Here is a 23,190-nt window from a genome sequence, read left to right on the forward strand (position 1 = left end):
ATAGGACTTGCCACCCTTTAACACACTATTAACTTTCTTTTTCTGTTTCCTGTTTATTGTTTGCCTTCCCCTTCTGGAATGTAAGCTACAGGAGGACAGAGCTCTTTGCTTTGTTCTCAAATATCTCCAAGTGCCCTGGACAGAGCCGAGCACAAGGAAAGTGCTGGATAAATATGTACTGAATGAATGAAGATGCCAGGGAAAATTTACACCACATTCACAATTCAAAACTGTTCAGAGACTTCTGTGCATGCTGAATATTCATACCGATGTCTGTTAATCAGGTGACCTGAATTTTCATGTATTTTAAAGTTCCTTCCAGAAGTGACGAATCTGTAGGCTGATTGCTGTGCGGGAAGGTGCTTCTGGTCTTAGCACTCCCCCTTCCACCAGCATCACCACCACCTTTAGGAAAGAGCCCAGAGGCTTCTGGCTCCAGGAGACAGAAAAGTGGGTCCTACTCGGAACAGGAACATTTCTAAGGGTGAAGGAAAAGAGAACTTAATGTAGGGGGAGCTCCTACTCCATAGGAAGAGAGGAAAAAAAGAAGCACCTCTTGCAGAAGGGGAAGAGAGTAATTTGGAAGGAATGTGGATACCCTGGAAAAACACTATTTGACTCTCCCAAGGATCTCAGGCTAAATCTTTTCTTGGTCCTGTCAGAAATGTGGGAGGGTGGTAAGAAAATGGAAATGAAATGCTGCAGAAGGAGCTAGTAGAGCTGAACCCCTGATAGACTGAATACAAATGGACAACAGCCAGACCACATATGATAACAGGACTCTGACCCTTGACTTTTCCAGCAAGCAGCGCAGGACGACAGACCACGACTTCTGTAGCAATCAGTCCTCAGTGAACTTGGTCAGTGACTACCAGCTTTCTTATTTTTTAGCCCCTGTTTCCAATTAGTTCAGTTCAGTCACTCAGTTGTGTCTGATTCTTTGTGACCCCATGGACTGCAGCACGCCAGGCCTCCTTGTCTATCACCAACTCCCGGAATGAGCTCAGACTCATGTTCATCAAGTTGGTGATGCCATCCAACCATTTCATCCTCTGTCATCCCCTTCTCCTCCTTCCTTCAATCTTTCCCAGCATCAGGGTCTTTTCCAATGAGTCAGTTCTTCACATCAGATGGCCAAAGTATTGGAACTTCAGCTTCAGCATCAGTCCTTTCAATGAGTATTTGGGATTGATTTCCTTTAGGATGGACCGGTTGGATCTCCTTGCAGTCCAAGGGACTCTCAAGAGTCTTCTCCAACACCACAGCACAATTCTTTGGTGCTCAGCTTTGTCTATGGTCCAACTCTCACATCCATACATGACTGCTGGAAAAGCCATAGCTTTAACTAGATGGACCTTTGTCGGCAAAGTGATGTCTCTGCTTTTTAATATGCTATATACGTTTGTCATAACTTTTTTCCAAGGAGCAGGCATCTTTTAATTTCATGGCTGCAGTCACCATCTGCAGTGATTTTGGAGCTCTCCAAAATAAAGTCTCTCACTGTTTCCATTGTTTCCCCATCTATTTGCCATGAAGTGATGGGACCAGATGCCATGATCTTAGCTTTTCAAATGTTGAATTTTAAACCAGCTTTTTCACTCTCCTCTTTCACTTTCATCAAGAGGTACTTTAATTCCTCTTTGCTTTCTGCCATAAGCGTGGTGTCATCTGCATATCTGAGATTATTGATATTTTTCCCAGCAATTTTGATTCCAGTTTGTGCTTCATTCAGCCGAGCAATTCGCATGATGCATTCTGCATCTAAGGTAAATAAGCACGGTGACAATATACAGCCTTGACGTACTCCTTTCCCAATTTGGAACCAGTCTGTTGTCCCATGTCCGCCTCTAACTGTTGCTTCTTGACCTGCATCCAGATTTCTCAGGAGGGAGGCAAGGTGGTCTGGTATTCCCATCTCTTGAAGAATTTTCCAGTTTGTTGTGATCCACACAGTCAAAGGCTTTAGTGTAGTCAATGAAGCAGAAGCAGATGTTTTTCTGGAATTCTCTTGCTTTTTCTATGATTTGATGGATGTTGGCAATTTGATCTCTGGTTCCTTTACCTTTTCTAAATCCAGCTTGAACATCTGGAATTTCTCAGTTCACGTGCTGTTAAAGACTAGTTTGGAGAATTTTGAGCGTTACTTAGCTAGCATGCGAGATGAGTGCAATTGTGCAGTAGTTTGAACATTCTTTGGCATTGCCTTTCTTGGGATTGGAATGAAAACTGACCTTTCCAATTAAGAGAAACCCAGATATGCACTCAAACAAATCATACAGGCTGCTGTGCTCCTAGTTAACCCACTTTCAGCTTCCCCATGCCAACAGCCACTAATCAGAGTGAAGACTTTGCTTTTTCTCATTATAAAGCTTTCCTAGTCCCCTGCTGCTGCTAAGTCGCTTCAGTCGTGTCTGACTCTGTGCGACCCCATAGACGGCAGCCCACCAGGCTCCCCTGTCCCTGGGATTCTCCAGGCAAGAACACTGGAGTGGGGTGCCATTGCCTTCTCCATCCTAGTCCCCTACTTGTCTTTAAATTTCTCCCAACCACAAGCTTTAAATAAAAAACTTCTACTTGTTCTCATTTGGTGGTCCACAGTTTTCCTAAAGGTCCCACCCAGACAGTCTGCATTGCTCATCAGTATAGACCCCAACCTTCAGCCAGGCTCAGTACCCACAGAGGTTGCTTGTGGCTTGTCATGTTCTCACCAATTGCAAGACAGCCCTGGGTCTGAATGCTGCCATCTCTGTGTTGAATTCCTCAGATGTTTGTTCGTTGGTACCTAGCTTTGTTAGTGGTCCCCGTTTGTTTGGCTTCCTTGGTGGAATCAGGTCATTCTTCTCCAACCCATGTTGCTCTCTTTTGTGGTTCTATTTTGCGTTGTGTCATCTAAAAGTGTCCCAAGTGTATGAAGGAGAATCACAGTGTAGAACACACACACAGGACCTATAAACTTAAATTTGTGGTTCTCAGCAAACCAGAGTCCAGTTAAACAAAATTTGCCAAGTTACAAATAAAACTAGTTGTGGTTCTTCTATAGCATTTGCTTTTTTCTGTGAGCTTGGCATTTAAAACAAGAGAATGTTCTTTTTGGTGTTCCACCTGTGATCAAAGGCAGCCAACCATCAGGTAGGGGTTAGGGGTGAGGGGGTCTAACACATAGGTACACATGCATCGCTTGGATTCACTGTTGCCTGCTCTCAAAGGATCACTGAAGTCTCAATTCTCTCCCCCTCCTCCAGAAGATGCTCCTCCTTTCTGCTGAACTCTTGTTACAGTCCTAATTTTTATACCTATTGTTCTAAATAGCGTGACTTCATGACGCTTTGAATCTTCAGTAGCCACCCTGGGAACACTTGGCTTGAACAGAATTGTTCATTTGAGAGACATCTTAGAAAATAAAGGACTAAGATTTCTCAGTTTTAATGGGCAGCATTTTTTCATGCAGAGACCTCCAAATGAAATTCTGATCCGAAAGTTGCCTCACTGAAAGATGCTTTGACCAAAGCTAAAAGCAATCTGACAAACTTAAGCAACAACAAACTAGACTTGTTTCCTGAATAAAATCTCCCCTCTGTCCTCCAGTTGCTTGCTTGTATCCCACTCTCCCACCTCCCCCTTATCCTTCGGATCTCCACACGTCTGTCAACTCCTCCCTCTTCATTCCCTTGTCCAGACCCCCTCCCTATTCTTACCAACTCTTCTAAAACCCCATATACCTATTGCTTCTAAAACGTCATCCCTCCCATTAGTCAGGTATGCCTTGGACCTGAGCTGAATTAACAGTTATAATTCCGAATTTCCCTAACCCAGACAAGGCCAGCTGCTATTTGTAGAATTTAGACTTCCTTTGGATACATAGGTCTCAGGGTTACTTGAATTATGTTAACTTGTACACCTGTTGGTTAAAATCTCATATGCTCAATCCTGGATGGCAAAACCTGATTGAACTAATGCAGAAAGGGATTTTCAGAATACCTCTGTTTACAATAAACTCAAGAGTCAAAAGAGGCCCCCCAATTAGGGCAAAAGAGCCATACCCAAAGCATTCTTAATAAAATTCAATTAGATGATAATTTAGTCATGCACACAGAGAAAATATGAAACTAAGAGATTATAGCCATACAATCTGCTCCCTCTGGGACATACCAGTTATCCCCCTACGATCTGGTAACTGGAAGACCCATGCCTTTAGAAATTTCACCTTTGGTGTTCTACCCTGTGTCGGGCAGAGATGGCAAAATGTTGCAAGGGACTCATGCACTCAATCTTATCATCAACAGGTTAAACCTATCTTCTTGCAACATCTTCCTACACACTCAGCTGCCTCATGATCTGAAACCAGGAGACTTCACGTATTAGAAGAGACGTCAGAGAAAACCTACTTGAACTTCATTGGAAAGGACCTCATCAGGTACTGTAACAACAAATACAGCAGTGAAACTCCAGGGAGTCAGTCCTAATTCAGAATTCCAGACAGCTGACAAGCTGGCAGGCTGTTCCAATAAGGGACCTTACATTTAGGATTCTCAGAAATCCTCTACTCACAGCCAACCTTTGGAAGTAAACAGTTGACATAGGACCTTTGGAATTTGCGGAGGACCTAGGATAGTAGACAGCTTCTGCCCAAGATAGGTGCTAAGACCCCAGACTAATTCCTATTTTGTTATTCATCTACTTGTTTATTCTTATTTTCTACCTGGTTGTTGTCCATCCCTCCTGGCCCCTTTTCTCTCCTCTTTATTACAATTTTTAGATCAAAGCACACTTTCTAACACCCAAATAGTTGTCACTAACCTGAATCTTACTGGTTGCTGTATATTTCATCCATCACCATGATCATCATGATAAAAACCTCTGGACAACTCCAGTCTCATCGAGCAAGATCATAGGGAATCATGGCCAATGGCCTTTGCATCTACATAATGAAATGAACTTAAATAAATCAGCATGTGAATTTGGTAGTGTCCTCTCTTGAAGAAAAAGAACCAATTGTTACCGTTGGTTCTACATTTGCATTCAACAACCTTTATGGAATGATGAGCCAACTACTTGTCACCTGGAGGAGATTCATAGAGATCCAAACCTGTAACTCAGTCACTGATCTCCGGTTGCCAACAGCTCCTTTTCTCCTGAATTTCCACATGCCCCCTACTGGGTACCACTTCCCTTGCAACCAGGATGTCTGATCTTGTTTTCCCCAGGCTAATACCTCAAGCACTTCAGGACTTGTCTATACAGGAAGACCCTAATTCAATATATCACCAACGTAGAAAATTCCAGTTCAGATGCAAGTTCCCAAATGAGCCTACCCTTGATGATTCAAGCATTCCAACTGGGGAGATTACTGACTAATTGTTTATGTGAACAATCAGAGCAATGTTCCCAATGGTGTGAATCATTCAAGTAGAAAGTACTCTAAAAAGCTTATTAACTTTGGCAGAAGTTATTAGCATCACCATCTCCATCCTAAATGAAATCCAGACGGATCTTAACTCATTGGCACAAGTTAGTGATGAACGGTTGCACAGCTCTAGATTTCTTGTTGGCTAGTCACGGAGGCATCTGTGCCATTGCTAACACTTCTTGAGATTAATGAAACAGGCAAAGTAGAACAGGCGATTTAGTGCCTTCAGGAAAAAACTACTGGGCTTTTATCATGGCCAGTGGGATTCTTTCTCTTGGCCTAGGTTGGGCAGTTGGGTTCTTGGTTCTAAGACATCTTGTCTTATAGCGACTGTTAGTTATTCTTGTCTTTGTCAGAGATCATGATACTGGCCTAAGGCATTTTATCCAGGATCATAACTGGATAAATTGCTCTCTTGCCAGCAAATCACCATGATGCTACAACAACAGAAAGGTCAGGATGATCTTACAATACAGTTGACCATGGAGACAATTGAACAATCGCCAAACAGTGACACTCTGGATATGTAGCCTTTCCTGAAATTGGTCTGAACATCATGCAAGTGAAAGGATGACCAAAAGGGGGACTGAGAGGGTGAGTATACAAATAGACGATGACTGGTGCAGTAAATAGGACAGTAGAATATTGACGCATAACCTCTGCAGCAGCCAGTTCAGGGAGTAACAACACAAACTCTATAGCAAATGGCATAGAACAATTAGCACTAAGCTAATAATTGCCAACTTTTCTATTTTTTGCTCAAGCTTCCAACTGAGGACCAACCAGAGAAAGCCAAATATGCTTTCCAAACCAACCACATAGATTCCCGCTTCTAGTTAGCCCGCAGCCAGATTTCCTATGCCAGGAAAACCTTCAGTCAGCACATACTTAAAGCTTTCCATTTTTTCTTTTAGCATGAAGCTTTTCTATACTCCAGGCTTCCCTGGTAGCTCAGACAGTAAAGCGTCTGCTTATAGTGCGGGAGACCTGGGTTTGAACCCTGGGTTGGGAAGATCCCCTGGAGAAGGAAATGGCAACCCACTCCAATACTCTTGCCTGGAAAATTCCATGGACTGAGGAGCCTGGTAGGCTACAGTCCATGGGGTTGCAGAGAGTCAGGCATGGCTGAGCGACTTCACTTTCACTTTTCTATACTCCAGCTTGCCTTGATTCTACCAAACCCTGGTGGTGGTGGATTCTTATTTACATGGTCTCAACTTATTTCCACAGCCCCATCTGGAATTCTAGAAAGAGACAGCCTCCCTTGGATCCCATCTGGCAACACAGAGCAGCTGCTGCCAAATAGAAATGGACTGTGGCAGACTGAAGGGGAGAAAGAGCAGGAGGTGGCACCCTGGTACCCCCTTGGCCCTTACCCAGGAGAGAAGGAATTCGTAGATCTCTATATACTCCCTGTGAGAGAGTAGGGAAGGTACTGGGAGTTGAGAGCTAGCAAGCTTGTAGAGGCCACTGCTGGGAGGGACTGGGCAATGCTGCTGCAGCGGATGTGAGGTGGACCACAGGACCTGATGCAGGATTTGACTGAAATTCAGAGGATCAGTGATGACCTTAAGAGCCAGAGTGGGGTTCAGTCATCCAGGGAAAGACCCCAGATCCTCACCATGCCTCAAATACTGATTAGTTAGTTGTTGTGTAACAAATCATCTCAGAATTTAGCAACTTAAAACAGCATTTATTTAGTTCATCATTCTGTGGGTTGGCTGAGTGGTTCTTTGAATTGGGCTGGCTCAACTTGTATTGCTGGGTCCATTCAGGAAGTAGGTTGACTGATGGCTGGATGATCTAGGATGGCCTAACTCACTAAGCTCATTTGACAGTTATTTTAGTGATTTTCTATGCTTTCCCTTTGCTGTTCTTGTTCTCTCTCCACTATTCTGAAAATAAACCACGTTTGCAATTTTAAGGCAATTATAAAATCATTTTTGAATATTTATCAGCTAATAACAGTGATGCTCCTAGTTGTAATTTACCTGGCAGTCCCCTCTAACATGAATTTTCAACATCTTTCTATGCATGACCTTAAAACTGAAACACACTACAGACTCTACAATAGTTTTTAAGATGAGCAGGAGACAGGTTCTGGGAAGGGCTGTCCACACTGACGTTTGAGTTATTTGAAGTTCTCTTATTTCTTTGCCATGTGATAAATGAGAATGTAGCATTATTCCTATATAATGGCCATCATGTCTTTTTTAAAATTTGTATTGCATTATAGTTGCTTTACAACACATCAGTCAGAATAGCCATCTTCAAAAAATTTATGAGCAATAAATGCTGGAGAGGGTGTGGAGAAAAGGGAACCCTCTTACACTGTTGGTGGGAATGTGGATTGGTACAGTCACTATAGAGAGCAATGCAGAGGTTCCTTAAAACCTACGCATACAAGTAATATATGATGCAGCAATCCCACTCTTCAGCATATACCTGGAAGAAAACATAATTCCAAAAGACACATGCATCCCAATGCTTATTGCAACAGTATTTTCAATAGCCAGGACATGGATGCAACCTAAATGTCCACCAACAGAGGAATGGATAAAGAACAGTTGGCCATCAAGTCTTTTGACTTAAGTCTCTAATGATGAGCTCTTCCATATGATAACTGTGTGTATCAGTAAGGAAGTCCTACAATTCAGTGACCCAAGTTCAATTAATATTACTGGAAGGAAACACTGCTTCATTAACAAAAAGGCTCCCAGGGTTTACTGTACAAGGAGAGAGAGAGATCCTGGAGGACTGGGTGACATTTTAGACATCATTCCTATTCTGTCAAAATTTATTTCCTGTAGGCACTCGTGGCTCTATCTATCATGTTGACCTCAATAGATTGCTACCCTTCCTCTAATAAACATATCCAAACAGGGATACAAATCCTTGCCTTATCTCCAGAGGACACTTGATATAAGATTTTTTTTTTAATTAAAGATCAGAGGAAAATGGAAATTATAGTAAAGAGAGTACTATTATTTGAGACCAATGTTTCCCAAATTTTGTTCCACAGAATATTAACTTGGGGAACTATTAGAGGATGTTCCACAAGAAAGATGCTTTGTGGTTGAACAAAGTTGGAAAATAGTGTATACTATACATACTCCATAGATACTAAAACATAACATGAGCATAACAAAGGCTCTGAGAAGTCCTATAACAGACCTCTAGCTTTTCCTCATCCAGTGATTCTCAAGTTTACAAAAACATAGACTCTTTTATTTTAGTATATAACCAGTATTCTATGGACAGCATGTCTTATGATATCAGTTTGGATACTTGTATTGTATGTTCTTCCCTAGTGGCTCAGATGGTAAGGAATCTGCCCACCATGCAGGATACCTGGCTTCGATCCCTGAGTCGGGAAGATCCCCTGGAGAAGGGAATAGCTAGCCACTCCAGGATCTTGCCTGGAGAATTCCATGGACAGAGGAGTCTGGCAGGCTGCCGTCCATGGGGTCCCAAAGAGTTAGACGTGACTGAGCAATTAACACACACACTGTATCTCAACTATTACAAATGGGATCCCATAAGGCAGAGATTGTTCTGGAGTCTCTGCTTTTCCACATCCCCCTTCAGCTCTCCTTAAAATTCAAGATGAGCTTCTCTTTGAATAGACAAAGGGAAGGAGTTCAAGGCCTTCTCATGACTACTTAAACTCTGCACTTACAGTTCTGCTTTTCTCTCTGAGAAGCCCTTCCTTTTCAAGATGAGTAGTACCTGGAATGTCCTCTCTCACAAGACGGGACAGAACTGTAGAATAGTTGTCATGAGCAAGAACTCTGGAGTCTGACTTCACCCCATCTTAACTTAAATCTCTGTGCTTCAATTTTCTCATGTATAAAGTGGTAATAATATTAACTACCTCATAGGATGTTATGAGTATCACGTGGATTTAAGCATGTGAACTACTTAGAACAAGGTCTGGCATATAGGAGATATTCTGTAGATGTCAGTAATGATTTAGTTTCACTTAGATCTGGCAGTCCACAGAAGAATATCACCATCAGACTGCAATGCTGATTTCAAAATTCATACAAGAGGGACACATCTTGTGGAGCTAGAGAACTATTTTATTCTGGTTGCAAATATTTTGACAGCGTGATTTTCTATGTAGTACTACAATAGTTAATTGACATATTTTGCATTTTCATTTTTATATTTCATAATTACAAAAGTAACACTTCATAACACTGGGAGGCTGTAAAACATAAAGAGGCATTAAAGGGAGAAATGTGCTCAAATTATCTGTCTTTAGAAACTCCAGTGGTAATATTTCATTTCATATACATACATATGACATAATACACTTCTAGAAATATTTTTCACTCGGCAAAGAATTATGTACACTTATCCATGTCAATTAATATTCCTTAGAAACACTACTTTAACAGTTGTAGACTAGCCCATCCTGTGACTATATTATGGTTCATTCCTGGTTTACTCATGGGGATGAGAATGGTTTACTCACGGGGATGATCTGGTGAATTACCCATCATAAGACCAGTGTTTTAGCAGAAGGAACCCACACAGTCTTACTCGGCTAAAAAATTATTAAACCCTGTTAGTTCTGTCCATTGGATTTTCCACTCACATACCATGTCCACCTCCTAATCTTCATTATTTTTGTAGGTAAATGAATTCAAGTCAAGCACATCTGCAAGTCAGCCAGAGAAATTCAAAACGCTTGAAGACAGGGCTTATTAAGTAAGATTAAATGAACTAGAGTTCTTTGTCCATTATCTGTTGATTCTTTCTACACTTATTCAAGGATTAGCAACATTTCTTTCTTCACATTTTCCTTAGTGCCCTTCAACGTTATATAAAAATGGATGCATCTCATTCCATAACATGTGAGGGCAGAATACTGGCCAACACATCCCTCCTTTACTTTGGGGAGAAATCATGAAGAGCTCTGGTATGTTTCAGGACTAATTATATGGTAGGAGATGAGATATCCAGAAATACAAATACTAAAGCATCCAAAATACAAAATTTGTTCTTAATGGATTTTTTTTCCTCGTGGTCTTCTATGTTTCAAATTACGCAAGTAGAATAAAGTAATGAGTGAATTTGCTCTGGTGCCGTGGTGATGGCAGAATCTACAAAGCAATTTATGATCAATCAGTTGGAAACATCACAGCAGCCAAATCCTCACATTAGAGTCAGTGAGATACAGAGCATATCATGCATTGAGCATTATTATTTTTTACGTTTTGCCAACTGTCACTTTCTCACAGTCCTCTAGGAAGGACTCGGGTATGGCCACCACATGTTTTACCCCTTGGCCACAGTGATAGAGCTAATTACCCAGGCGAGATCACTGATATTCAGTTGAGGGACTTTCACTCCACTATTGAAAAAGAGGGACTATTAATAAAACCAGACCAGACATGAATAGAATAAATGCCAGAGCTACTTACAGCCATCTTTCTGAGAACAAAGGCATGTGCTGCATAAGAAATCATTCCAAAGTATTTACTTCATGATTCTGTGGGCTGCCAGTGTGAGCTTCTTGGAAGGAAAGCTATGACAAACCTAGACAGAGTATTAAAAAGCAGAGACATCACTTTTCCAAGAAAAGTCCATATAGTCAAAGCTATGGTTTTTCCAGTAGCCATGTACAGATGTGAGAGTTGGACCATAAAGAAGGCTGAGCACCAAAGAATTGATGCTTTTGAACTTTGGTGCTGGATAAGACTCTTGAGAGTCCCTTGAACAGCAAAGAGATCAAACCAGTCAACCCTCAGTTCAGTTCAGTCGCTCAGTAATGTCCGACTCTTTGTGACCCCATGGACTACAGCATGCCAGTCAACCCTAAAGGAATTCAAATCTGAATATTCATTGGAAGGGCTGGTGCTAAAGTTCCAATACTTTGGCCACCTGATGTGAAGAGCCAACCTGTTGGAAAAACCCCATCAGAATTTCTGGGAAAGATTAAGGGAAGGAGGAGAAGACGGCAACAGAGGATGAAATGGTTGGATGGCATCACTGACTCAATGGAGGAGTTGGAGCAAACTTTTGGGAGATAGTGAAGGAGAGCCTGGCTTGCTGAAGTTCATGGGGTCACAAGAGTTGGACATGACTTACTGACTGAACAACAATGTGAGCTGGACTCAGCTACATGTTTTTTCTGGTCTTGACTGGACTCACTCCACACATGAATGGGCAGCCCCTGAATGAGCCGGGCCTGGCTGGGCTAGGATGGCCTCACTGGGGATGGCTTGTGTCTAGACAAGGCCACTAGACAGTCCAAGTGGCCTCACATCATCCAGCGAACTAGCCCAGACTTATTCACATGGCAGAGGCGTGGTTCCAGAAAAGTGACCAGTAGCATGCAGGGCCTCTTGAAGACTAGACTCTCAACTGGGATGGCCTCACGCTCCCCGCCACATTCTAGTTGTCAAAACAAGTCTCAAGTCTAGTCCAGATTTAGAGCAGTGAAGAAATCAACTTCATCTCTATGTAGAAATAGCTATCAAGCATCACATGGAGGCCTAGATATAGGGAGGGAAATCGTTATGGCCATTTTATAAATAATCTCCATCCATGTGTCCATCGTCTGGTCACAATTTTCATGTCCTTTTCCTGTGCAAAGTACACTTACCTCCTCCCAATACCTACTTCCCTCTGGATTGGGGTCCACAGTCTGGGGACCTCCATTCTGCCATGAGGCCTCCCTTGATTGGAGGCCATTGAATTAAAAAGACACACCCAACACACAAATGTGAAACGTGGACAAAATGACCAAAATAGATTTTCTCATTCAAAATACCATGTGGAGGATAATTCATGCTGTGAAAAACTTTGTCAATTTCAAGGGGGCAAAAGACCCCATCATTGTTGGAGAAAGCCATTGAGTGGATGTGGCATTGAGCCTCAAGTTGGACCTGACCTTGGAATGTTTGTTCTGCCCAGCATGCCCACACCAGGAGCTGTTTCAAGGATACAGCCTTAAGAGTATAAGGTGTTGAGACCATCTGGATAGTTTACATGATTGAGCCCCGTTAAGGTCTATATAAACTTTTAACATTCTGGCGAGCAGATGAGATCTGAGATCTACTTATCTTGAGCTGCCAAGACAAGCCTCCTATGTAAGTTTCCTTGCTTGTTAAACCTGCCGACTACTGATCTAGAATGGTCCTCCTCTTTTTCAGTCCCTCCTTGCCCTTTGCATGCAGGTCCCGGTTTGCAAACCAACTATCACAGAGCAGGAGAGTCTGCCAATGTGCAAGCTGCGGGGAAAGGCCCAGTAAGAGGCCCGGAGGCGTTCTTTAAGGAGCTGTTTTCTTCTTTGGTCTCTGCAGGTGCTGACAATACAAATCCTGATTCTAAGTGACTTGGCCAGATTCCTATCTACAGATCACCAGGATTTTCTGGTAAATAAAACATTCATGCATTTTTTATTAGTGCATGATGCTTTTTTTTTTTTTTTTTGAAGTTGTGGTTGCCATTTTAGAGTACATTCTAAATCTTGATGTTTAGTACAAGATTTGATGAGTGAAATAGTCACATTGTTTTATCATTAAAATTTAAGGCTTTCTGTAAAATGTCAGGGTTTTTTTTTTTTGTTTTTCTACTGAATCTAGATTTAGTAGAGTCCTAGGATTCATTGAGTCCTAGCATGTATTTTTGTTAACTCAAGTTTTTCTAAATCTTAGGTAGCTTTTTAACACTTTTTAAGCTTTTTGTTAAGAGACAGTATACCTGTAGACGAGTACACATACCATATGTGTGTAAGTTGATGAGTTTTCCACTTGCACACATTTGTGTGGACAGCATGCCGATCAAAAAACAGAATGTTAGCACTACCCCTATGGTGGGTAGGGCTTCTTCGCCTCAGTATTACTGAGGTTTCAGGCTGGACAGTGCTTGCTGTGGGGGGCTGCCGTGTGCATTGCAGGGTGTTTGGCCGCACCCCTGGGCTCTACCCCTAGCTGCCAGTAGCAACCCTTCCCAGTAAGACACCCAGAAGTGCCTCTCCAGACATTGCCAGATATCCCTTATGGGTCAGATGATACCCTGCTGAAAATCACTGCCTCTAGGGTAACCATTATTATGACTTCTAATAGCATACATTAATTTAGCCTGTTTTTTTACTTTCTATAAATACTCCACTTGTATTTGGCTTCACTCCCTGAATATTATCTTTGTGATAGCCGCTCACATTTTTGTGTGTAGCTGCAGACTGTTTTTGTTGCTAAGTAATACTCCATGACAGGAATATGTCACAATTTATTTATGCATTCAACGATTGAAGGGCATTTTGGTAACTGCTAGTTTTTATTTTTACATAGTAGGTATTTATTTATTTATTTTGGCTATATTGGATCTTTGTTGCTGTCAGGGGCTTTTCTCTTGTTGCAATGTGCAAGCTTCTCATTGTGGTAGCTTCTTTTGTTGCCGAGCATGGGCTCTAGGAGGAATGGGCTTCAGGAGTTGGGGCACATGTCTCTAGAGCTCAGCCTCAATGGCTGTGGGGCACCGGCTTAGTTGCTCTGAGGCATGTGGGAGCTTCTGGGATCAGGGATCAAACTCATGACTCCTGCATTGGCAGGTGGATTTTTTTACCACTGAGCCGCCAGGGAAGCCCCCTGCTAGTTTCAAACTAATTATATAATTTTTAAACTTACTTATTTCTTATCATACTTTATATCCTGAATTACACACCATACCATCTAAAATTTTTTTTTTTTTTTCAGTTAAGGCATCTACATTTTGAAAATTTTGCCAACCTGTATTAAATCACGTGCTAGGCATTGGAATACAGTATTTTTTTTTTAACGGTAGCTTCATAAAGAAACTCACAATTGGCCACTGATCCTGAAGATGAAATTGAAATGGGGAAGAGGAGCCCAAGTTCAAAGCAACCAGTGTTTGCTGCACAGCTATGACTAGAAGGCACTATTGGTGGCTCTAGAAATGTAAAGATGAGTATTGATGGCCACTGTTTCTCTCCCGGGATTGATATGCTCTAATGGTACCTCCTGTTTGGAGGTTTGCCTCGGTCCAGAAGATGTGAGTAGTGCCAGGAGTTGTACCTGCTTTGGGTCTCTGTCAAGAAAGTTAAAAGCAGGGGTCCTAGAGTTGTAGTCCCTCTCACCAGGGAAAGGAAACAGGGAGAGGTCTTGAACAGAAACTTTAGCTAAGACTAGGCAGGGTGCAGGCTACAGTCACGCACGTTCCCTGTCCTTCAGCAGCCCTAACCACAGGGGAGACTGGATTGGACATGGGAGGAGTAATGATCAACACAGTCCCCAGGAAACCCAGCTAACAGAGAGGGCTGGAATCGCTTCGTAACTAAGTCTAAAATGTTCATTTACATTCATAGCATGCATTCTTGTAGACAAAGGAAATGTGAGCCTAGAGAAAGAATGACTCTGCAGGGCTTCTTTAAAAAAAAAAAAAAAAAAAAGAAAAGGCTAATTTGGTCTTTAATAGGTTTTAACCAAGTTAAGCGACTGTCCTTTTACAAGAAGAGTTTGATCATCAATATTCTGTAAAGTGTCTCTGTTTCATCTTTACTGCTCAATTATTTCCCTGTCTACAAATTCAATACAGTGAAAACCAAGGCCAGTGGAAGAGGTGTCATCCCTTCCTACTTATTTGTCCTGTCAACAAAAATTAATCAGTCCATCTAAGAAAGAATGGGAAAATTTTATTCATCCAAATTTGAGGATTATAACTCAGGAAGAGCATCCCAGAAAGCTCTGTTCCACCCATTAGAAGTCAAGACACAGTTTATGTAAGTTTTTTGAGACAGAGGGCTGTACATTAGATGATGTCTTATTGACAGTTTCTTTCATCCAGGTTTGAGCACCAACATCTAGAAGGAATGTGATCTTTTAAGGAGTTGTCTTGTTAGTGCTGGGAGAATGTTACTCTTTATGATTGAGCAAGTATTCCTGCTGGTGGGACCGGCTTGGTCCATGCATAATGTGAACACGTGATGTACCGTGTGGGGATAGGGGAGGGCAATGGGCAGAGAAGAATTTTGATGTTTAAATTTTTCTTGTTTTGCCATAAATATGAATTTTATTTCACAATTCTTCTCAAGCTTTTGAGGCTTTCACTTCTCTTCCTCAATTTCTGTTTCTTCATTATTACTACCCTCACTTTAAACCCAGTAGTTCAGTTCAGTTCAGTCACTCAATCACATCCGACTCTTTGCGACCCCATGAACCACAGCATGCCAGGCCTCCCTGTCCATCACCAACTCCTGGAGTTTACCCAAACTCATGTCTATTGAGTCAGTAATGCCATCCAGCCATCTCATCCTCTGTCATCCCCTTCTCCTCCTGCCCTCAATCTTTCCCAGCATCAGGGTCTTTTCAAATAAGTCAGCTCTTCACATCAGGTGGCCAAAGTATTGGAGTTTCACCTTCAACATCAGTCCTTCCAGTGAACACCCAGGACTGATTTCCTTTAGGATGGACTGGTTGGATCTCCTTGCAGTCCAAGGGTCTCTCAAGAGTCTTCTTCAACAACACAGTTCAAAAGCATCAATTCTTCAGCGCTCAGCTTTCTTCACAGTCCAACTTTCACATCCATACATGACTACTGGAAAAACCATAGCTTTGACTAGATGGACCTTTGTTGACAAAGTAGTGTCTCTGCTTTTTAATATGCTCTCTAAGTTGGTCATAACTTTCCTTCCAAGGAGTAAGCATCTTTTAATTTCATGGTGGCAGTCACCATCTGCAGTGATTTTGGAGCCCCCAAAATAAAGTCAGCCACTGTTTCCACTCTTTCCCCATCTATTTGCCATTAAGGGATAGGACCGGATGCCATGATCTTAGTTTTCTGAATGTTGAGCTTTAAGCCAACTTTTTCACTCTCCTCTTTCACTTCCATCAAGAGGCTCTTTAGTTCTTCTTCACTTTCTGCCATAAAGGTGGTGTCATTTGCATATTTGAGGTTATTGATATTTCTCCCGGCAATCTTGATTCCAGCTTGTGCTTCTTCCTACCCAGCGTTTTTCATGATGTACTCTGCATATAAGTTAAATAAGTCAGGTGACAATATACAGCCTTGACGTACTCCTTTTCCTATTTGGATCCAGTCTGTTGTTCCATGTCCAGTTCTAATTGTTGCTTCCTGACCTGCATACAGGTTTCTCAAGAGGCAGGTCAGGTGTCTGGTATTTCCATCTCTTTCAGAATTAAACCCAGTACATTTAATTAAATTGACCAGAAGATTATGTTGTGTTTATTTAGGATTAACCTTTCAATTAAGGTCTTATTATCATTACCAAATTATAAATACAAAAAAAGATTAAAGAATTTCAATCCAACAGAGTAAAGTTTCTAAATTTTCTCTTAAGTAAATCAATAGGAAATAGAAGAATATGTTCACTTTTATTACCTCATTGTTGACTAGATCTTGCAATAATTCCAGGCCTTGTTTCCAAGAAGATTTTAGATGGCATTTGTGAAAGTGATATTTCAGCTACTTTACTGGACAATCCTTTAAGCATCTTGCCTAATTCGTTAAAAAAAAAAAAACAAAACAACAGTCAAAGCAAAAGAAAACAAACCCAAACTCCCGCAAGCTTTTTAATGGTTCTGTTGTGCAGGCAGGAACCCGCCAGCCTCCCCAGCACCACCCCCAACCCCCTAAGGCCAGTTAGCCAATTAGACGTACAATGAGTCATTCAGTCACTGAACTGCAGCCTTGATATTCAAAAGGCAGACTTATTTTTGTTTCTTGTCCAGCAGCAAAATCCCCAAAGAATACATTTTTCACTGTATTTATTCATCACATGCTAAAATGACCCAGAACAAATATATGAGACCTTTCAGTGAACTACTTGGGCCTTCCTGTTAATCTGTCTCAAAAAACTGTCACTGAGAGGGATTTGTGATGGGTTATCACATGGTAACAGAAACGTTTTTCTCTTTAAATTTCTTACTTACTTATTTGTAAGCTCCAATATTATAAATTATTGTATAAATATGTATATTTATTATTTAAAGGAAGCTGCATATTTTTGTAAAGCAAAATGTATATATGTTCATTGTAACAATCTACACATATATAGTTTATATGTATACATATATACATAGTGTATATACATATATATGTAGTGACATATATACATAGTCACACACAATAGTACATATCTACCTATCTAGTATGTTAGACACACATGTGCTCATGCACAGTATGTGTAACATGTACATATATGTGCACACTCATATATTCTACAGTACAAAGGAATGGTTAAGAGAATGGACTCTGCAACCAGTGTTGTTCATTCACTCAGTCGTGTCCAACTCTTTGCGACCCCATGGACTGCAGCACGCCAGGCTTCCCTGTCCTTTACCATCTCCTGGAGATTGCTCAAACTCATGTCCATTGAGTCAGTGATACTATCCAACCACCTCATCCTCTGTCATCTCCTACTCCTGCCTTCAATCTTTCCCAGCATCAGGGTCTTTTCTAGTGAGTTGGCTCTTCGAATCAGGTGGCCAAAGTATTGGAGCTTAAGCATCAGTCCTTCCAATGAACACCCAGGACTGATCTCCTTTAGGAGGGACTGGTTGGATCTCCTTGCAGTCCAAGGGACTCTCAAGAGTCTTCTCCAACACCACAGTTCAAAAGCATCAATTCTTCGGCGTTCAGCCTTCTTTATGGTCCAACTCTCACATCCATACATGACTACTGGAATAACCATAGCTTTGACTAGATGGACCTTTGTTGGCAAAGTAATGTCTCTGCTTTTTAATCTGCCATCTGGATTGGTCATAACTTTTCTTCCGAGGAGCAAGTGTCTTTTAATTTCATGGCTGCAGTCACCATCTGCAGTGATTTTGGAGCCCCCAAAATAAAGTCAGCCACTGTTTCCCCATCTATTTTCCATGAAGTGATGGGACCAGATGCCATGATCTTAGTTTTTGAAATGTTAAATTTAAGCCAGCTTTTTCACTCTCCTCTTTCACTTTCATCAAGAGGCTCTTTAGTTCTTCTTTGCTTTCTGCCGTAAGGGTGATGTCATCTGCATATCTGAGGTTATTGATATTTCTCCCGGCAATCTTGATTCTAGCTTGAGCTTCATCCAGCCTGGCAATGGAAAATTATATGTAAATCTGTCAGTAATCTGCATGAATTTGTGAATGTAGTTCAGGTATAAATAATCACCCCCTCCTGTGTCTATTTCACACATTTGAATTTTTTGCATACCAGGTTTTTCCTCATGGGAGATATATGTATTCACTTAAAGACAGAAATTTTACTACTAACTCTTCTACCTTCTTCAGAAAACTAAGATCACAGCATCTGGTCCCATCACTTCATGGAAAATAGATGGGGAAACAGTGCGAGACTTTATTTTCTTGGGCTCCAAAATCACTGCAGATGGTGACTGCAGCCATGAAATTAAAAGACACTTGCTCCTCGGAAGAAAAGTTATGACCAATCCAGATAGCAGATTAAAAAGCAGAGATATCACTTTGCAGACAAAGGTCCATCTAGTCAAAGCTATGGTTTTTCCAGTAGTCATGTATGGATGTGAGAGTTGGACCATAAAGAAGGCTGAACACCGAAGAATTGATGCTTTTGAACTGTGGTGTTGGAGAAGACTCTTGGGAGTCCCTTGGACAGCAAGGAGATCAAACCAGTCCATCCTAAAGGAAATCAGTCCTGAATATTCATTGGAAGGACTGATACTAAAGCTGAAGTTCCAATACTTGGGCCACCTGATGCGAAGAACTGACTCATTTGAATAGATCCTGATGCTGGGAAAATTGAAGGCAGGTGTAGAAGGGGATGACAGAGGATGAGATGGTTAGATGGCATAACCGACTCAATGGACATGAGTTTGAGTAAACTCCTGGAGTTGGTGATGGATAGGGAGGCCTGGCGTGCTGCAGTCCACGGGGCCACAAAGACACAACCGAGAAACTGAACTGAACTGAACTTCTACCAACTGTACTTTCCCAGGCCAAATCAATATAACTTTTGACTTTGCCTCGCATATTTTGTATTCTAAACTCCTCAAATCTTTTCACTCATTCTTGAGCCTTCCTGAGTTTTCCACACCTCTGGAGTCATCATCAAACACCAGAATTCACATTATATTCTAACTGGGATGTGATCCTGCAACTGTGAAGCCCTCTCCAGGGCTGTAAGTCCTTCAAGAGGGACTGTGGTCTCATCTCCAAGTGCCTTGTAATTACCTCTGCCCAGAATGTCCATTCGTTCAGTGTTACCCTGGCCCCAGTGAGTTATACACCATCAGTTGGTCACTTAGCTGAACATCAAAATCACTAGGGAAGCTTTTAAGAAATACCAATGCTTAAGTGCCCTCAGAGCAATGAAGTCAGAATCTCTGGGGAAGTGGCTATACAGTGCTATTTTTTAAAAGCTCCTGTGTGGATCTCAGATGCGGTCAAAGTTAACAGTTAGTGCCATATAGAAAGGACATCACCGTCCTTTGGATCGTCAAACAGGCCCATATATTTGCTCTGCTGCCCATAAGGTGCTTGCATGTACATTCCTCATGGAATATAGGCAGCTACACTGTCTCACCTTCTCAAAGAAGGTCAGTGGACAGCTTTCTGAGGCTGTGCCCCACACCTTGTCACCAAATGCCTCCAGAAAAATATTTCTGCACAGTGGGGCTGCAGACTGTTTTAGAGCAATAGTTCTCACCTTTTTCTTCTATTGCCACACATGTGATGGCTGGTATCCACGGGCATGACACTCTCCTACTGTGACAGATGAGGGTCAATTCCCAGCTGTAATTCTATTTAAGGATGTATTTTAAAATGCAAGGTAGTGGCAGTGACATAATTACAGGGACAATCTGAGCTGTTATCAAACCAAGTAAAAATTTGCAAACTTAGATACTTTAGTTGCTGTGCATTCACTCAACAACTATGTATTGAATATCTACTCTCTCTGGACACTGATCTAGATGCCGGACGTGAAAAAAGTTCTTGCTCTACATAGATATTACATTTTAGGGTAATTACATATTAGTTAAGAGACAGACAGTAAACAGATGAATCTACAAATGTAGGGTAAAGTGTTTACAGGTAAATGTCATGAAGAAAAGGAGCAGATGAGAGAGTGCTTTGTTCAATAGATCAGTCAGGAAAGACCTCTCTGAGGAGGTGGTATTTGAGTGGAGAGAGTTCAGAAGGAAGTGAGAAGGCAACCTGTGGCGGGGGAGGAAGGGAAAATGGTCCCAGCAATTGCAGAGACCTTGAGGAGGGAGCCTGCTGTGCAGTTCAAAGAACATAAAGTGGACCAAAGTGGCTAGGGTGGGACAGGAATGAGAGAGTGATGGGGGTTGAAGTCAGAGCAATAGCAAGGATCCCAGAGTCTGTAGGGTTTCTGAATTTAATTCTTACAGCAGTGGAATTAGGGATGCTCAGATTTACTCTCTAAAAGGATGGATTATTCAGGTTGCCATGTAGAGTACTTACTCTACTGTGGTAGAGGGATGGAATTGGAAGCAGTGGTCCAAGTAAGCTGTTGGTGATCCATTCAGAGCTGTAGCAGAGGAGGCGGAGAGAAGTAGCAGGATTTTAGGAGAGTTACCAGGATTTGCCAATGCAGTGGAAGTCAGGTGTGAGAAAAAGAGAAGATTATGGGGATGGGGATGCTATTTGTTGAGATGGAAAAAGAGGGTGTTTGAGGGAAAATCAAGAGTTCAGTTTGGGCTATGTTAAACTTAAGGTGCATTTTATATATCTAAGTAAAGATATTGAGCAGAGAGTTGAAAACATGAGCTGCAATTAAAAGGAGAGGTTGGGACTGCTGATTTCAATTTGATAGTCATTGCTATGATACGAAAGTGAAAGTGAAGTTGTTCAGTCGTGTCTGACTCTTTGCGATCTCGTGGACTGTACCCCACCAGGCTCCTCCATCCATGGAATTTTCTGGACAAGGTTACTGGAGTGGGTTCCCATCCCCTTCTCCAGGGGATCTTCTGGACCCAGGGATCGAACCCGGGTCTCCCACATTGCTATGATATGAGATTATATATTTTATCGGTTTATTTTTTGTCTCTTTCTCCCCCAAGAATATGAGTTTCATGAGGTCAGAAAATTAATCTATTTTGTTCTTTACTGTGTCCCCAACCCCTGGAACATTGATAAGCACGTAGATATTGTCCAATAAATATTATTGCATGAATGAAAAATTCAATTCAGGATAGTATAAGATAAATGAAAAATATCAGGACATAATAAGTGCTAAAGGGTGACATGGTATGTGAGTTGAGACTGGCTCCGTGATGAGTGTGTGGGCTATAATGTTCAAGAAAACAAGTCATGGGGGAGATTGATCTTTACCAGGTCTTAAAAAACCTTAAGGTCTATAGGTAAAATAAATCAAGAAGAGAAAAATGATGACATTGGTTATATTGAATTTGAAGTAACAGAGGAACATCTAAATTTGACAGAAAGACATTTAAGTTAGTTCTCTAAACAGCTTGAGATCTGGGCTTGCAAAGGACAGACACGGGCCCTCCTCCTTTCTGAAATTAGAACCCACACACTACAGTAGAATATTGATCTATAAATGTGGTCACAAGAAATTAAGGAGGAAATTTTGAGACACCAATTTCGAATTGAAAAAAAGCAACACTTTTCAAAATTTAATGTGCACACAAATCACCTGGAAATCTTGCTAAAATTCAGATTTTGATTTTTGTAGATCTGGGGTGGGGACTGAGCGTCTCTGTCACCAACAAGCTGCCAGGTGATGCTGATGCCTCCAGGTCCTTGGACCATTTTTAAATAGTGAAGTACTTACGTGAGGTGTGAAGCCAAAAGGAACATTTTCAAAGGAAATAAATAAAAACCCATTATTAATACATGACTCTTCATCTCCTCATAGACACAGAGAGTAAAAGGATTGAGTTTCTGGGCATCAGAAGAAGCTTATTTTAGATAGAACTTATTTGCAGGGAGTTGTTACTGAGTATGAGCAAGGGTCAGGTGCAGAGGTTACGTCCCTCTTAATCTCAAACCAAGAGAGAGAATTTCACTGGACTCTCCAACAGCACTGAGTTAGCTACTGTTGGAGAGAGAAAAAATGGACTGAGTCTGACCCCAAAAAGGCAAAGGATGAGACACAGGCCTGGCTGGCTGCTGTCTGACAGGTTGAAATGGCTGCTTAGTAATCAGGCTGTGAATGCAATTTGTCAGGGCAGAGGAAATGGAATAGGTCAGAAATCAGATTACTGGGCAGAAGGAAAGACTGAAGCGAACAATCGCAGAGGGTCCTCATTAGGAAAAGTCCAGAATATTTCACTTTAAATCAAGTCTGGAATCTGGATGATTACATGGGATGAGAATTTTAATTTCTAAATTGAGATTCTGTTTTCTTTTTAAATGTTCATGGGATCTTTTATTATCTATGAGTGGTCTAAAAGTAATTTTCTGAGTTAGTTTTTTAAATGTTTATTTATTGATTGTTTTTGGCTGTGCTGGGTCTTCGTCGCTATGCGGGCTTTTTCTCTAGTTGCAGTGAGTGAGGGATACTCTCTGGCTGAGGTGCTCAGCCTTCTTTCTGTGGTGGCTTCTCTTGTTTCACAACACAGACTCTAGGGCCTGCAGGCTTCAGTAGTTGCAGCAAGAGGGCGCTTTCTGGGTTAGTTTTTATCTCAGGGTGGAGAATTTCTCCCATGGAGCAAACTTTGAAGAGACAGTGGGAAACAAAGTAAAATTGGTTTAGGGTGATGCCCATGAGTTATGCTCCTTCCGTGTTCTGATGATAAGAGGGTTTCAGGGAGAGGAGGCAAGTCTACCTTGGATCTGCAT

Source organism: Cervus canadensis, chromosome 22 (assembly GCF_019320065.1).
Source record: "Cervus canadensis isolate Bull #8, Minnesota chromosome 22, ASM1932006v1, whole genome shotgun sequence".
Taxonomy (NCBI): Eukaryota; Metazoa; Chordata; class Mammalia; order Artiodactyla; family Cervidae; genus Cervus; species Cervus canadensis.